This window comes from Biomphalaria glabrata, chromosome 5 (assembly GCF_947242115.1).
Source record: "Biomphalaria glabrata chromosome 5, xgBioGlab47.1, whole genome shotgun sequence".
Taxonomy (NCBI): domain Eukaryota; kingdom Metazoa; phylum Mollusca; class Gastropoda; family Planorbidae; genus Biomphalaria; species Biomphalaria glabrata.
In genome coordinates, this window is record NC_074715.1 from 48838379 (window position 1) to 48856935 (window position 18557).

Genomic DNA, 18557 nt, shown 5'->3' on the forward strand with positions numbered 1-18557 from the left:
CTCCGTCTGTCTGATAAAAATTGTGCACACGCTATTTCTCCACTTCCCATTCTTTGATCAAGTTGAAATTTCCTCAATTATTTAATAACCCTAACAAAACATAGATAAATAACATACGATGTACGAATTATGTAATTAATTAACGGTAATTATTTCAATATTGTTTAATATAGAAAAGGTGAAAGTAATCTTAGTGTCTTGAGATAAATAGCTGTAAATGTGCAGTTATTTCCCTTAAGCTTTGTAAATTTTTTAAATTATTTTTTTTTATTCTGCTTGTTTGTATTAAATATAGTTACTCTATGGGGCATGGTGATGGTGACTGAGTGTTAAAGCACTTGGTTTCCGAGTTGGAGTATTCGGGTTCGAATCTCACTGTAAACTGAAAATGTGAATATTCTGATTGTGTATTCTGTTGTTGTGAAGGCCTCATGACACCCTCGTTAATGGTTGGTGATAGAAATTAGAAACCGATGACTTTTACCTCATCTACCTGTAAATTGTAAGGTGTACTTTTACTTAGCTACAATCTGTAATTAGCAGCTTTTCAAAACAGTCTTTACTTATTGATAAGATTTATTTAACATTTTCAACCATAACTAGCTGTGACAGTGGCGAGTAAGAACTAGCTGTGACAGTGGTGAGTAGAGGCTAGCCGTGACAGTGACAGTTGTGAGTAGAGACTAGCTGTGACAGTTGTGAGTAGAGACTAGCTGTGACAATGGTGAGTAGGGACTAGCTGTGACAGTGGTGAGTAGGGTCTAGCTGTGACAGTGGTGAGTAGGGTCTAGCTGTGACAGTGGTGAGTAGGGTCTAGCTGTGACTGTGGTGAGTAGGGTCTAGCTGTGACAGTGGTGAGTAGGGTCTAGCTGTGACAGTGGTGAGTAGGGTCTAGCTGTGACAGTGGTGAGTAGGGTCTAGCTGTGACAGTGGTGAGTAGGGTCTAGCTGTGACAGTGGTGAGTAGGGACTAGCTGTGACAGTGGTGAGTAGGGTCTAGCTGTGACAGTGGTGAGTAGGGTCTAGCTGTGACAGTGGTGAGTAGGGACTAGCTGTGACAATGGTGAGTAGGGACTAGCTGTGACAGTGGTGAGTAGGGTCTAGCTGTGACAGTGGTGAGTAGGGTCTAGCTGTGACAGTGGTGAGTAGGGACTAGCTGTGACAATGGTGAGTAGGGACTAGCTGTGACAGTGGTGAGTAGGGTCTAGCTGTGACAGTGGTGAGTAGGGTCTAGCTGTGACAGTGGTGAGTAGGGACTAGCTGTGACAATGGTGAGTAGGGACTAGCTGTGACAATGGTGAGTAGGGACTAGCTGTGACAGTGGTGAGTAGGGACTAGCTGTGACAGTGGTGAGTAGGGCCTAGCTGTGACAGTGGTGAGTAGGGACTAGCTGTGACAGTGGTGAGTAGGGTCTAGCTGTGACAGTGGTGAGTAGTGGTGAATGGAGATGTGATTCTAACCTCTTGGTGTCACATTTAGACTTAACTGCAGACAATTGCACCAGAGATGAATGCGGGACTTATTAAATCCTCCACACACTGTTTCATCTCCCCCCTCCTTTCCTACTTTCGAGCTTAAAGCAATCAATAAATATAGAATTAGAAACAAAAAAACACGCCAGTTGGGATCAAGTTGTGCAGGACGTGCAGAACGTACAGCTGAAGAACACACATACACACACACACGGATAAGTCTTTAATATCTCTCTCTCTCACTCTATCTAAACACACATGCGCACACACACTCGTTCTCTATCCACCCACTCTTTTTGCCTCTCCCTCATTCTCTTTTCCTTTCTCTCTCTTTCATTCTTAATCTCTTTCTCTTTCTTTCTTTCTCTGCCTCTCTCATTCTCTCATTCTACCTCTTTCATCTCTTTCTTCCTCTATCTCTCTCTCTCTCTCTCTCTTTCTCTATTTCCTTCTCTCTCTCTCTCTCTCTTTTTCTTTCCCTATCTCTCGTGCCCCAACTACTACTGAAACACATAGAAATCTACATTTTCTAGATCTAGATCTTCATTTTGTATTGCTGCTTTTTTCTTTCCTTCTTTCATTATGGCTGCATTTAAAGCTTAGGTCTCCTGGGCATACCTCCCCCCGACCATGTTGACCTCTACACATCCCTGATATCATTGCAGATGTCATTAATTCAGCAGACGGCGGTGGCTTCTGTGTGGGAAGCTCCACTTATCCTAATGATAACAGCGCAGCTAACATGCCTGCTCATCGACACGCGTTATCCCCCCCTTCACCTTTCGTCAACCACCTCCCAGCGGTGATGTTGCAGTGCCAGGGACTGTACTTTAAATGGCTGAAACATTACGCATTAATAATGAGCAGGATAAGAGTCTGTAATTACTCACAGTGGGAAACCATTTAAAGGCAGTTCAAGCATGTTCTCTCTTGGATATGGAAGGTAGATAGAAGAATACAATAGTAGAAGAGAAAGAGAGAGAGAGAGAGAGACATAGAGAGACAAGAGAAAGAGACAGAAAGAGTATGAGTGACAGTGAGAAGAGAGAGTTATAGAGAGTCTAAGAGAGACTGAAAGAGAGAAAGTGCTAGAAAGAGAGAGTGAGAAAGATAGAATATGAGAGAGAGCGGAAGAGTGAGAGAGAGGGAGATTTAGTGAAAAAGAGTGAGAGAGAGAGAGAGAGAGAGAAAGAAAATGACAGAGTGAGAGTATGAGTGATAGAGGGTCAAAAGAGAAAGAGAGAGTACGGGTGAAAGAGGGAGAGAGAGATGGAGAGGTAGAGTGAACGAAAGTGTGATCGAGATTAAAAAGTGTGAGCATTATTAAGAGCGTGTGCAAAGAGAAACAGAAAGAATGAGACAATGAGTTTAAGTATTTCCCATTCACTTGATCCAAGCTCTATAGAAGACAAAGTTCGTTTTATGCCTTAATCAGAACACAAGAAGGTAAAAAAAACAAACAAACAGAAAAGGCGAAAAAATAATTAAATGTGGAAAACAAAAGAACGAAGAGTGAAAAGAACGAATCGGAAACAAAGAAAGTAACACGAGCAAATAGCAAAAGGTCTAATCAATATGAAACTATAACAAGATATAAGGCTAAGCCCAGGTGGCGTTAAAACTGAGAGACAGAGAAGGGGGAGGAATGGATGGGGGGGGGCATGAGGGAGAGAGCTAGAGGGGAATACAAGCAGAAGAAGAGGAAGCTAAATATAAAAAGAATAAAAAAAATTAAAATTAAAAAAAAAAGGGCTTATATTTAGAATGAGAACATGACGGAACGAAACAGACTGAAAGTGAAAAAGAGAGTCCTCAAGAATGAAACAGAACAATAGAGCGCAATAATCCAAGAACACTAATGCAAGGTTTCTCATTAAGAGGGATAACCCTAGGGAGTAGAGAACGATAACATGATAATTAAAACTCATTCTGGACCAAATTGTCTGCTGTAAACTTGAAGGATTCTGTATTTAACATTTACAAGAATATAATATTTGACATACAACATAGCAACATAAAAGAATGGATGGTTTCGCTATTGAAAGAAGTTCTATCCAATGCAAAAGACAGAGGAATGGAGAAAGACGGTTGACAAATCTTGCGGGATGCCACAACGGTCCAGCAGACTAAGGGATAGGTGAACGTGAATAATGTAATATTTTTCTAAATTGATTCCTATTTTATTCACAAATGATATACCAAACTAATCGCTTATATTAATTTGTTTATACTTTTTGTAGCAATTCTAATTGATTGTATGTGTATCCATTTACAAAGAATAAAAAACTAGCTATCACAACACGTAACATACAAAATAAAATACTAATACAGTATGATTGCATCCTACCATTGAAAGGGGGCGACCAAATACAATAGTGCTCATACTCAGTAATTTAAAAAATACATTCGTCTTTTCCATGAAACTCCAGACTTTAAAGATTATCACAATTTGTTCCATGAATTACATAATTAATCAAGTGGTCTTTCTGAAATACTAAAAAGATGTGTTACCATAAAGCACGAGTGACATGTGTGACATTTCAGCTTGATTGGATAATGAAAAGTTGTCAATTTAATTATTCAAATTTTTTAAAAATACATTTAAGTTTAGAGGATATGAAAATAATATTTATATAGGTATTTGGAGCCAAAAAAAATTTTAAGAATCAATGACTTAACAGAAAACTTTTATATGTGAAAAAGAAAGCAGCATTTACTGCTCCTATAACCTTAAAACAGACTAATTGACACGATATTTCTCAGTCTAAATTGATAACGTGTTTTTCTTTCAATGGATAAAATCTGTACATTCTTTGTTTCATGCTTTTTCCCTAATTGATATTTTCCCCCATCAACCCAGCAATTACTATCCTAGCACGTAAAGGGAAGATATAAAGGGAGAGAGTCATCAAATCAATACGCTTAAGAAATTACGCAATTTTTTTACCACTGTATCGAAGTGAAAAAAAAAAATCAATCCAAGAGAGCAGGGGACTTGAGAACTAGTACGCTTTTAGTTATAATTGATTTGTAGATGTCATGAGAGAGGAAAAGTATGTTGACTGAAGCACTTCTTGCAACTCTCAATCGCATTCAAGATGAATTAAATAAGCACTATTTGACTCAGTGAGGTACAGGGATCAATGAGATACAGGTATCAGTGAGGTACAGGGATCAGAGATGTACATGGATCAGTGAGGTAGTCTGTTGAACCGCTGGTGCAAATATATTTAGGCGTAGTGGCTGAGTGGTAAAGCGCTTGGCTTCCGAACCAGGGGTCCCGGGTTCGAATCCTGAAGACTGGGATTATTAATTTCTTGATCCTTAGGGCTCATATGAGTCCACCCTGCTCTAATGGGTACCTGACATTAGTTGGGGAAAAAGTAAAGGCGGTTGGTAATTCTGCTGACCACGTGACACCCTCGTTAACCGTGGGCCACAGGAACATAGGACCATTTCATCATCTGCCCCATAGATCGCTAGGTCTGAAGGGAAACTGGATGCGTCCAGATGAATTACTAGCATTAGTTTCTTCCTGAGTGGGGGGTAGAATTGGGTGTGACTAATCAGGTCGCCTCTGGAGAGGCAACGTTTGCCACAGTTCGTGCATGTGAATGTTTTGGGGCTCGTTGATAGGGCAGCTTTCTTTCTCGCTCTCTTGCTTAGGGCAGCTTCGTTTCTTGACGAGGTTCATACCAGCACGCACAGTCTGTCTCCATGCTTTTCGATCTTGTGCTATGCTCCCCCCCCCCACATAATTGTCATATCTCAATTGCAGACATCTCTGTAGGTCAGTCTTGGGCGGCCCTTACATCTGACTTTCTCCACAATCTCAGCCTAGAGGATGTCCTTATGAATTCTTCCATCTGGTATGCGGATGGCATGTTTTCTCTGAGTCAAAAGAGCATGTTGGCCAATTTCAAAACGTCCCTTCAGGAAATGCACATTATGCGTCGCAGGCAGCGCAAATAAATACTATTTAATCTATACTTGTATGTTGACCAGCTCTCACTACTATTAAGAAGAGTGCTCACTGAACAGGCTTTATAAACTAGCATTTCGGTTACAGTGGTCAATTAGGCATTTTCCCAGAGTGTCATCAAAGCATGGAACGGACTGCCTGAATCAGCACACACAAAAAAAAAGATTTAGCATGCAAGTCTTGATTTGGATCTAACTACCCGTAGGACGTTATTATCTTATACACCATACTGACGTCCGTAGTTTGGACATTAATATTATAATATAGCATCTTTATTAATTACTCTTCCATGGTGTATGGAGTGTAATCAGTATGTTATAGTCTAATCTCTTTTATGGACCAGTGTGGGGTATCTAGGGGAAGGTATCCGTGCGCTCAGAAAAAAAAAATCTGATTCGGGATTCGAGCTCGACCTCACTTGTTAGCTGGCCCAGTCGTAACCAAAGGGTTTGGCCTCTCAGCCACATATCTAATATAAAAAAAAAAGGGAATGGAAAAAATGGGAATGGAAGGGTAGTAAGCATTTACTCTCGTAATTAATTATCTCCCTTGTGTTCCATTTTATTATTCAATATTTTGCCTACTCAAGAAGTCAGCAAATTTCTTTGTACCCAGACCGTCTCCCCCGTCACATTCCCCCCTCTCACGTGACACATGGAGACAGCCTGGGGGCGTTTGCTCAGTATGACTGTACCGGTTCAATACTAACACATTATGAGGCAATCCTGGGACTTTTTCCTGGCTAAAAGATATTGAACTAGATTTAGTTTCCTACCTTCATTGAGTACACCGTGGTTCACATTGTGAGTGATTCAGGTGTAGGATGTATCAATATGGATTCAAAACTAGGAAGTCAAATATGTAAGTGTTTGTAGCTTTTCGGTAACCAGTGACATTACAGTGCACATATCCAGCTTACTTATATATCATTCACTGGTAAGACCAGGATGGCTACCAGGTCGTGCTGTTTGTGCCCTGGACTGTCGTTTGAACTTATCGGTGGTCCCGGGTTCAAACCCTGCCCGCTCCCATCCCCCGTCGTCCAGCGGGACCAGGAAGTAAATTATCTTCAACACTGAAGGAGCATCCGAAACATGTAAAACATTTTACAAAATGAAAATATTTTTACAAGACTTCATTCTGAACATATTTATCGTTTACAAGCATAACACTAAGGTGTGCTAATTCACTCACTGTCATAAGACCAGTGTGTACTTATTTCTGTTTAGGTCATTTATTGTTATAAGACCCGTGTGTACTTATTTATACATAGGTCATTTATTGTCATAAGACCCGTGTGTACTTATTTATACATAGGTCATTTATTATTATAAGACCCGTGTGTACTTATTTATACAAAGGTCATTTATTGTTATAAGACCCGTGTGTACTTATTTATATATAGGTCATTTATTGTTATAAGACCCGTGTGTACTTATTTCTGTTTACGTCATTTATTGTTATAAGACCCGTGTGTACTTATTTATACATAGGTCATTTATTGTCATAAGACCCGTGTGTACTTATTTATACATAGGTCATTTATTATTATAAGACCCGTGTGTACTTATTTATACATAGGTCATTTATTGTTATAAGACCCGTGTGTACTTATTTATATATAGGTCATTTATTGTTATAAGACCAGTGTGTACTTATTTATACATAGGTCATTTATTGTTATAAGACCCGTGTGTACTTATTTATATATAGGTCATTTATTGTTATAAGACCTGTGTGTACTTATTTATATATAGGTCATTTAATGTCATAAGACCCGTGTGTACATATTTATACATAGGTCATTCATTGCTATACCTTCTTTGTGTTCGTCTTCTACTCAGTTTAGTTTTCTATTACATGTTTCGGGTGTTCCTTACATTATTATTATAATTATTATAGCTTTTATATAGCGCTACTTTCATGCTTAAAGCATGCTCAGAGCGCTTTGGTCCAATCTCATTTGTGAACCAGTGGGTGGAGGGGGTATCTAGAAGTTGGCGCTCAGTAAACTCAACTCTGCCATAGTCGGGAACCTCGAGCCCCCTTCTAGGTAGCCAAGACAAACCAAGTTCAAGCGCACTTAGCCTCTCGACCACGCTTCCTAGACCAAACCTCCACCAGGACGACGGGGGATGGAAGCGGACAGAGATCGAACCAGGGACCATAGAGACGACAGTCCAGAGCGAATACCACCAGGCCGCCATCCCCATTGTGCAACATTTTTTTAGCTTCATCCGAGATTTGATTTGGAAAAAATAACGTGTACAAAAATTTTACCAGACAGACAGACGGACAGACACAATGAGTTGATATAAGCTTTGTGAAAAAAATACCGCAACTTGGCATTAGAGTGTCCAAATGCAGTCAACTATATCAACATGCTTTTCATGATAACCTTCAGTGCGCTCCCTAATCTCTGCCAATCTACCTCTTTTGTGTAGTTCCTAGGCCAAGGTTTAATTCTAAATAGCTGTAATGCTAATGAAGCATTGATTAGAGATTATATTTCCATATGACAATCAATCAATTGCTGATATTAATTAAACCAGTATCCGAGAGACAAGACGAAGCGTGACATTGTCTTCTGTTTCTGTTGTCATTCAAGTCCTGCAGACTTTTTTCATTGTGAACAGGGAGGAAATGGGAAGGAGGGAGGCATAGGGTCAAGAGGAGGTCACGCTTCTTGGTTTTACGTCATCAGAGTATTTCAAATAGTTTTCTCGTATTTCAGACTGGATTATCTTTCCTTGGCATATTTCGTGACATTCTCTGTAGATTTGTTTTGATTCTAAGAATATTCAGAACTTTTTGTTTTGGTTCTCAGACCTACGAGGCCAGAGTTGTGTATCTGCTGCACAATTAAATAACATCATTGAAATGGGAATGTAAACACACAAGGGCTGGCTGGTTCAGCGCATGCCTGATATCTCCAACGCGCATGGCCTTAATTTATTGTCTACACTCTACTGAGTCTGGAATTTCTATTTTTCTGAAAAGCGTAAATCCCAAATTTAGATATGATTTTAATTTCGGGATATTTGGGCGTCTCTGAGTCCACCAAGCTCTATAGGTACCTGACACTAGTAGGGGAAAAGTGAAGGCGGTTGGTCGTTGTGCTAGCCACATGACACTCCCGTTAACCGTGGGCCACAGAAACAGATGACCTTTACATCATCTGCCCTATAGATCACAAGCTCTGAAAGGGGAACTTTACTTTACTTTGAGATATGATTTAAAACAGAGAAAATCATGGTCAGTAAAGTGGTCGTACTTATCCAACCGGCATTCCGTGAGGACAAATAATTGCATACGCCTTAAAGGAAATTACAAAAATAGATTTTTAATAATTTTTAAATTTCTTGTTCCCTATGTTAGATTTACTTAAATGCAACATAATCTATATATTCACCTTTTACAATATTGCTTTGAAAAGAAACCAAAGGAATAAATTGCTTTGTGTTGATTACAAGAGGCCCTATATATCAAATAGCTTAGGGCCTTTCAAGTCTATATCCGGCCCTGCTTGTTCCCTGGTTTGGTGCAGCCTCTGGCAGAATGCTCATTCTTCCCTCGTGCTATAAGCGCATGGAATGAGATGCCTGAGCCAGCCAGGAAAACCAGTGACTTGGCAGAATTTAAGTCATTGGTTAACATGCATGACTAGATGCATGGCGCGTACGACGTAATCATCTTCTTTTTTGAAGTAACGTTTGTATAATATAAGATAAGAAGATAAGAATTGTTGCAGCTGTAAAAAAAAAATGGTTTTATTATATTTTAAATTCGGGTCATGGTCAACGTTTTGATATTCACGTATTTTAGTTTTACCTCATTGGCAAAACTCTCTAAGCCCTACGTACACATCTCCATTAACAACTCGCTGCGGCATTGCGCTACCTAGATCCAGGGCCGGTCTTAGGCCACTGCAACCTATGCGGTCGCAGTGGGCCCCGCACTTTCATAGGTTATTTCAGGGTGTAATTATTAAATTGCAAAATATATACGAAAAACTCCTGGAAATCTCCTGAATTTATTAAAATCTCCTGAAAAGCTATTTAAAATCACCAGAAAAATAGACAAAATTGTCATTTGTGGGTGTCATTAATTGCGGAAAACGCCAATCCTACGCGTGATAATAGGAAAAAAGGCATTGTCATCTTTCATGTAATAATCGAGGGAATTTATACCTTAATCGGAAGTTCCAATACTTTATTTACTTTTATAGTCACTAGCATATAAATGTGCCATTGGTTACAAGGTTCGTAAAGTACAGATCGCAATTTTTAACTTAGTAAAGTCGAATTTTTTTTCTTATACAAAATCTTAATTTTCACTTATTATCCTTATTTCCACACAGACTAGGCTCCGCGCAATCAGTTTCGCATAGGGCCCCGCAATTGCTAGGACCGACCCTGCCTAGATCTACAAGTCTATTCGGAGACTTTCTCGAGAAACTAAACAATGTCAAGGACGCTAAATAGTTGCCAACTAAAAAGAAGCTACAAACGGACGAGCTTTGAAAATATACTCTTGCAGTGCTAAAAAGGGCACAAAAATAATCCTATGACCAAAATAAATGCATAGCGTATCAGTTCTTCTTTTATCCTGTACGCCGGTTACACCAAAAGGTTTGCTATTTATGGATTGGCCTCCATGTTTGAAAATCTCCAATGGACCAAGCTTTGCTCTTGTGTTCACATTTCTTTTCTTCCAATCCATGTTTTTAAATTCCTTGCATTCATTAAGCTGCTTTCTCCTAATCACTTTCTTTCTGATTTAAAATACACTTTCCACTGCCATGACATCTTTTTTTTTTTTTTTTTTCAAGATTGACTTTGCATCCCGTGGAGTTCTTAAAACCTTTTCACTTCATGAATATGCCATACCATCTGTCATCTTGTGTTTGTCCTGACGAGCTGGCGCGTGCATGGAACTACTTTTTTTTTAGATTCTCACGCAGCCATGAATTTAAAAGCTTAATAGTGTCTGTCATCTCCCAAACTGATTACGTAGTATTTTAAATATTTTTGTTTAACCTATTTTATATTTTCATATTTTTGTGTCTACGGGTATTTTTTACGGTATTTCACCTGAGATCATGGTTAACTTTTCAGCATTTATCGTCTTTGTGGGCGTATCGGCATGATTGTATCCGGAAGGAAGCTAATTAAAATGCATTTTCTCGCTCCGTTTTCCACTTCACCAATTAACGAAACGATTCTAATTTTCTAAGTGCGTGGCGTATAAACAAATGTCAAATACACGTCAATTGAAGCGTCTGGTTAGAATGATTAGACACACCAGCACTCGAGAATGTGTAGCGAAACAGAACATTTGACCCAGCCAAGAATTTCTATAAATATTTCTTATTGGATAGGTTACTACTTTTTATAGCATTTTTTAGTATTTACTTTATGACAGAATATATTAATAAAGTAATTGCCACATTTCGAATACATGATACAACTGCTAACTTTAGAGCTAAACTGCAACTTGAATAGCACTAAACCACGCTTTGTTGGTTTGTGTAAAGACAACTTTGACCACATTTAAAGAGTTGGCTTCAGTCAGCTATTTTTACGTTTTTTAATTATGTTCCTCTTCTTCCATGCAAAGTATTGAAAATAAATGTCATTAACCCTTAAAACGCGTGTGGTAGTTTAGCCTCTAAACATCAGAATTGTAATTCCATTTCGTATGCACTCATTTGTAAAACAGCTCAACATTTTAAGGGTTAAAAGCTGGGAAGTAAGTTAAAACTAACCCAATAGCTAGAAAATGTGCATATCATATTAAGTTATTATAATGCTCCTCTCCCAGTAGTCGAAGTTAAATCTTTGCTTTAATGGATGGCCATGTTGTTTTTTTTTAATTTGTGCTATTAGAGCATGGAATGGGTTGCCTGAGCTGCCAGGAAAACCAGTGACTTGTCAGAATTTAAGTCATTGGTTAATATGCATGACTGAATGCATGACGCGTATGACGTAATCATCTTCTTTTTTGAAGTAACGTCTGTATTATATAAGATAAGATGAGTAAGAAAGAGTCTTTACAGAAAGGGTGGATTCATTTTGTGACAGCATTGGATTGAGATGTAGAAAAAAATAATCAAAATAACATCAAACCTTGGGTAACTTTTTTGAGGACGCAGAGAGGAGGGTCTTAGCAATGGAACTCAGACGCTACAGAAGGATCCTAGCAAAGGAACTCAGATACTACAGAAGGATCCTAGGTATTACCTACAAAGACCGCATCACCTCATTCGCAACAGGATCACAATGGCTATGGAGCCCCACTAAGACCTTCTGACGTTTGTTAAAAAAAATGCAAACTAAAACTTTAAGGCCATATCACAAGGTCATCAAGGCTCACAAAGACCTTCTTTCAGGAGTATCAGAAGCGTCAGTGCCAGGCAAAAGAACAAGAGGCATATAGAGAAAGTAATGGGAAGACAACATTAAAGAATGAATTACATTGAAGGAAATTCTATTCAAGACAAAAAGAAAGAAAGAGTAAAGCATAAATACGGTCGACAAAAAGATAGGGAAAGATGAAGCCTGTTACACTTCCTTCATTATTTTATTCTTGCACGCCCCTGCATAACTACAACAAATCCTGTTTAAGCAGTGCACCAAATGTTCCTTAATGACCAGGTAAGGGCCCCGGACGGGTGATCCGTGAAGAGCTTCCTCATTGTCAACTTGCTACACCCTGTCTTCACCTCTTTCGACTTTGATATTACTCTAATCTATTGGGCTTAGCATTCTGGTTACGTCGTTTATCTGAACGTCAGTCATCGGGAACGTCCAATATCCGGACTGCCTATTTTTACATTTTACAGTACGGCATCGAAGTCTTCTTGCTGATGTGCGACTTCACCTATTGCACTGCTTCTAGATCTTTGACTTCTCGTAGCAATTGATTGTGAAACTCTTGTGTGAAGAAGTTCGTTTAAACCTTGCAAGGCAGTGAGGAGAAGAACTGTGAGGCTGTGTAATGAATACATTCTCGTGCATTGTCGTGGGGCTCATGGCTTCATCCACGTTGAAAACGTAACGTGCTGACAATGGAATGGAAGTTGGACACCTTAACTCGCCTAAATAAGGGAGAAAGTGGAGCTTCTGTCGCCAAGATTTATAACGTTGGTACATCAACTATTTCGGACAATTAAAAAAATCTGGTTCCACGACAATTCGTTCACTGACATTTTGTTCACCGACAAATCGTTCACGACTTTTCGTTCACGCGACTATTCGTTCACCAGACATTTCGTTCACCAGACAATTCGTTCACGCGACATATCGCTCACGGACTATTCGCTCACAGACAACTTGTTCACCGACAACTTGTTCACCGACAGTTGGTTCACGACAAATCGTTCACGCGACTAATCGTTCACGAACAATTCGTTCACAGACAAATTGTTCACAGACAAATCGTTCACTGAATATTTCCAAAAACAAAAAATTGCTAGAGATCGGGCCTGATCCGAAATTCTTTGTAAATTTTTGTTTGTTTGTTGTTAATATTTTGTTAACGAGGACAGTATGTAATAAAAAATTATACTTAAAAGAAAAAAGAGATCTTACAAGCAAGCTGAAACATTTAAATGGGCCCTCACTTTACTATAGGTAACATTTTTACTTTCAACATGTAGGCCTTCTTTTACACTCATGTCCATTATGTGGTCTTGTTCGACCTACCCAGTTTGCTTATCTTCTTAATAGCGGTCCAGATGTTTAATTAACATACCCATTTTATTGATATCTTATTAACAAAAACAAATCTTATCTTATATAATACAGACGTTTCTTCAAAAAAGAAGATGATTACGTCCTACGCGTCATGCATTCTGCCAAGTCACTGGTTTTCCTGGCTAGCTCAGACACACTAGTATTTTTTCCACAATCCTTTCAGTGTTTTTACGAGAGATAATTTAGATTTTTAACAATGGTACTAGATTTGGTACAATATATGGTTTCACTGTTCAACTCTGAACGTCACATACTAGATACAGATCTAAGGTTAATACTTATCAATTAAGACATCTAAGAAAAAAAAAACTAATTACCTATAGAACACTAGGAAATATTTTGGTTCCCTATCAAAAAATTATAATTTATTGCAAAACAACAAAATAAAAATGTTTCAATAAATTTGTTATTGAAGTCAAAGCAATCAAATTAGTCTACCAATGGGTGGTCACATATAGAAACAAGTTAACTAAAATAAAAAATAAAATAAAACTTCTTTTAAACTTGATGGAAAGTACTATACTAGTGTCTAGTAGATATTTTCAATGTTAACAGATTGGACATGTGTATAGGCAATGTCCAATAAAGTTTTATGACTTCCAGAGGAGCCAGTCTGTCTAGCACTTAACTAGGTGTTAACTAGAGTATCCAGATGAATGGGTAGATTCCCGGAAGATGAAAAAAAGAAGGGGTATTAAAGGTGAAAGTAAAAATGTTACCTATAGTCAAGTGAGGGCCCGTTTACATTTTCACGCGACGAGAATATATAATATAAACAATATGTTACTATCCAGTGAACGATTTGTCTGTGAACAATTTGTCCGTGCCGTGAACGAATAGTCGCGTGAACGATTTGTCGCGTGAACGATTTGTCGTGAACCAACTGTCGGTGAACAAGTTGTCGGTGAACAAGTTGTCTGTGAGCGAATAGTCCGTGAGCGAATAGTCGCGTGAACGAATAGTCTGGTGAACGAAATGTCTGGTGAACGAATAGTCGCGTGAACGAAAAGTCGTGAACGATTTGTCGGTGAACGAAATGTCAGTGAACGAATTGTCGTGTCCCCGGATTGTCACGTCGCAGGTCAGATGTGGCCCGCGGGCCGTATCTTGGGCACCACTGATTTAGATGTATTTGAAATACAATTGCTTCCACGACCAGTCGTTCGCGCCAAGTTTATCGACCACTGACCTGAATCATGTGACACCAACCCCCAACGCGTTACACACACGCCACAGTCGCTTCCCCTATCTCTCTCTCTCTCTCACTGTAGGCTACGTAGAAAATAATATTTAAAAAAAAAAAGGAACCTTGCCCTACTCTAGTCGACGACAGTAAACAACCGTGAATTCATCTGGCTTTTCTTTTTCTGTATTTTGAAATGTGGGACGTGCGTGGTTTAAAGTAATGTGATTCCTTGCAGGATTATTGTTTATGATAACAATTTTAACCAGGTAGGCCTAATATTACTCGACTAGACTATATATGTATAGATATAGAGTAGATCTATCTAGTTTCTAATCTAGTCTATAGTATAGGCCTTCATATTATAGATTATAATTTATAGTCTACTTATAGATCTAGATTATTCTAGATTGACTAGATACATCTACGATATAAATCTACAATAATCTAGATCAAAATAGAAATTATTAGTTAGAATCTAGACTAGATAAGATTATCATTATACTATATTATAGGTCTAAAGACTAATAAAGATAATCTAGATCTATCTATATCTGGATTAAATCTAGCGTGTGTGCATTTCTATTCTACATAAGAAAGTTAGGCTACTCGTCTTATTCTAGATCTAGTCTAGTCACGATCTAGATATAGATTAGTATAAAACTAATAAATAATATATCTAGACTCTAGATCTCGATCTCCTGATCTATCGATTTTCAAAGACATAGATCTATTTGGTATATATATATAGAAATTGCGAATAAAAAAATGTTTTTTTTTTGGGTGGGGGTGTAATAAACGTCTAGAATCGACTAGAATAATCTAGTCCTTCGAATCTAGACAGACAATAAAAGGTGAGATTAATGTAGATTATGTAGGCCTAGTCTAGTATTTAGCCTTCAAATATAAATCAATCTAGACCCAGATCTACTCACCTAGAGTTAGATTCTAGGAATTGGTTCTGTTTTGAACGTTTTGGATGCTCCTTCAGTTTTGAAGATAATTATATTCTTAGCGTAGCATCCCAAACCTCTGCGAAACGATGGGGGATGGCAGCGGGCAGGGTTCAAACCCGGAACCATCGGGCCCGTCGAACAATAATCTTTAGATCGATCAGTCATACGCATTTAAAAGTTTTAGTCTTAAGTTCATCGATACTTTCATAGGAGAGATAAAGATGTAGATAGGTGCACGCTCTACCTAAAATGTGTTGTTTTAAGTAGATCTAACCTACTTTTTAGATTGACCGGTACTACGTTTGTCACTAATGAACCTTTTACTAAAGAATGTTCTCGACAAGCGTCCCGGTTGTAAACAAATGGTGACCGTCACGCTCCAGTGGTCACAAACCAGACCTAAAATTATGAATGGTATATCTAGTAAATCTAGCTTCCTTCTCTCGATACAAATCAACATTTAGAATCTCGATCTAGTCAGTACTTTTGTATCCTACTTTGAAGACTATAAAAACTAATTTCTATGTGCAGAAATGATAATAGATCATATGCGAGAACCATAATAACCAGATCTGTTGGACCACAGTGTTATTCAGTAATTGATAAGGCTACGGTGTGTTATCATGTGGAATTTGTGTTTACTGTATAATGACTACACAAATAAGTCTACTCGATTGCCTAGTACATTCGGTACAAATAGGTGCGTATCGTGCTTAATGTCAGATATCATTATAGGCATCTGACGTTGTGCTTGTATGTGTGGGAGAGGGTATAGATAGTAAAATAGTGAACTGACATTAACATATTGGCCTATTTTGACACAGGCCTACGCAAATGACCTTTCAGCCCAAAATGATACAGTAAGTTCCCCTTTCAGGCCTTGCGATATATAGGACAGATGATAAGGTCATCGGTTTCTTTGGCCAACGGTCAACGAGCAGGGTGTTATGTGGGCATCATGACGAGTCTTTACTTTCCCCAACTAAAGTCAGGTACCCATTAGAGTTGGATGGACTCGGGGGCGCCCTAAAAATCCCGGAATTCAAAATTCCAGTCATTACCGAGTTTCGAAATGATGCAACCCAAGTCAAAATACCTTCCTTAAATGTTTGTAAAAATGTTTCACATTCTTCGTATGTTCCTTCAAAAGTGAAGATAATATATATCCTAGTCCAAACCTCCCGCAGGACGACGGGGGATGGCAGCGGCAGGGTATGAACCCGGGACCATCGAGCGACCGAAAGACAGTCCTTCGCGAATACGCATGACTAGGCAACCGCCCTAATAAAAGTAAGGATATAAATCTGATTCAATATTTAGGGATTTAGGCTAGAAATTACATCCTTATTTTAAAAAAAAGAAAGAAAAAAAAAAATATTTTGATTTAAGGAATGTCTACTGTTAAGCGTGGAAACTTCATAGAGGTAACATCGAACTGAATACTAGATCATAAGCACCGACGAAAGGACAGCAATGGATAAAGGGAGTCGACCCTAATGTTGAAACAACAAACACGTTTAATACTCAAGAAGGGAACTGTCGAATGCGACCTACTTCTAGCCGTCTATATAATGTTTCTTATTTCTACTGTGAAAAGACAAGCGTCTTGTTTTTAGCGTCGCCTAGAGTGTTCTCACTTTTTAAAGTTATATTACGTCATCGTCACTACGTAAAAACTTTCCCCTTTTTCCCGAAACAAATAACTAATTCCTAATCGTGCCATAACGCTACTTTCGACTGGTATGCGCTTAGAACTGTTGTCATGATGATCACCAGTTCAAATCCTGCCCGTACCCTCCCCCGCCGTCCTGCTGGAGGTTTGGGCTAGGATGTAATAATCCTCATTTCGAAAGGAAAGATCAACAATTATAAAACAAAAAGGAACCTATCGCGATGGTCGAGAGATTAAATTATTTCCTAGTGTCGGGTGAACAGATTTTAGTTAGCAGTATTGATTTCGTTTAAAATTTTTTTTTCGAGTTTACTAATAAGAGATCTACGTCGATATAGTGAAACGTTTAGGCACTTTGCGAGCTCAAATATTTACTTTTTTGAAGGAACTTTCAGTAATTTACAAGTAACATCTTCTTATCTTATCTTATAATATTACAGCCTAGTATTTAAGGCTGATAAACGCTGTGACAAAACAACTTGTTTATATAGGTAAAAAAAAAACAGATCGATGCGCAAATTGCACGGACGCTTACAAAAACGTCATTAAGATTATGCTCGGGTAAGTCGCCATTGACGGTTTGTAATCTAAAGCACCATATGCCGTGTTATTCTCTAAATGGCTAACAGTATCAAGTGTTGTTTGTTTTGTAAAGCCGCGACCTGGACACAAAACAAGCTGATGTAACACAGTAACAGATGTACACAAGAACAGACACACTAGTCAGCTGGAATAAATTTTGGACATTTTTTAAACTTTTGGAAACACTACGTGCCTCTAAAAAAAGACAGGAAATGTGTTAAGTAACTCATTCTGTTTGTTAAGTAACTCATTCTGTTTGTTTGTGCTGGGTCATGTTGACTAAGGACGTGAACAGAAGCCAGTTATCTTGTCACAGCTGGACGTCTCCCAAACTACGTAATTGAGTCTCATTGATTAGCGACACTTTTTTTTTCTTAGCTAGCTATGCCATAGGTAAATACACGGAGGAGGCTGAGTTATTTTCTTCCTCAACATTCCGCCCTAATTATACAAACATGTACTATACATACACCTATGGCCTGGTATTTTAGTGAAAGTGTTCCGGAAGTCAGGATGTCTCCATAAGGAGCGCTTCGGTTGCGATGCTGCTGCAAAATGTTTATTGATTTTTCGATTACTGCACCATTTTCTCCTGCTCTTATATGTATATGGAATCGATTATAAGACCTCGCTCTGCATATAACGATACCGGAAGTAACGTTTTTGAATAAGTTATAATAGGTATTTACAAGACTGAAGGTCAATCAGATATTAATTTTATTAATTTTAAAGTTCCCCCTTTCAGACCTTGGGATCTATAGGGCAAATGATGTGAAAGTCATTTGTTTCTATGGCCCACTGTTAACGATGGTTCTATGCGACCAGCACAACGACCAACCGCTTTTACTTTTCCCAAATTCGGAACCCACTAGAGCTGGATGGACTCAGAGGTGTCCAAATATCCCGAAATTAAAAATCCCAGTATACACCAAGATTCGAATCCTAAACCCCCGG

The 18557-nt window shown here is 38.5% G+C and overlaps 1 protein-coding gene across 3 annotated transcripts in view; it reads left to right on the forward strand.

The window, feature by feature from the left end:
* The window catches only part of LOC106062410 (uncharacterized), a 46192-nt gene that overhangs the window by 10641 nt on the left and 16994 nt on the right, over nt 1-18557 (forward strand). Inside the window, exon 1 of one of the 3 annotated variants that reach the window (XM_056029590.1) lies at nt 6157-6314. The exons of 1 other annotated variant lie outside the window; for it this stretch is intronic. The gene's annotated coding sequence lies outside the window, so the exon portion shown is untranslated. Of the gene's footprint in view, nt 1-6156; nt 6315-14344; nt 14663-18557 lie in introns of those variants that run through there. One more of the 3 variants, XM_056029588.1, reaches the window with a different exon arrangement.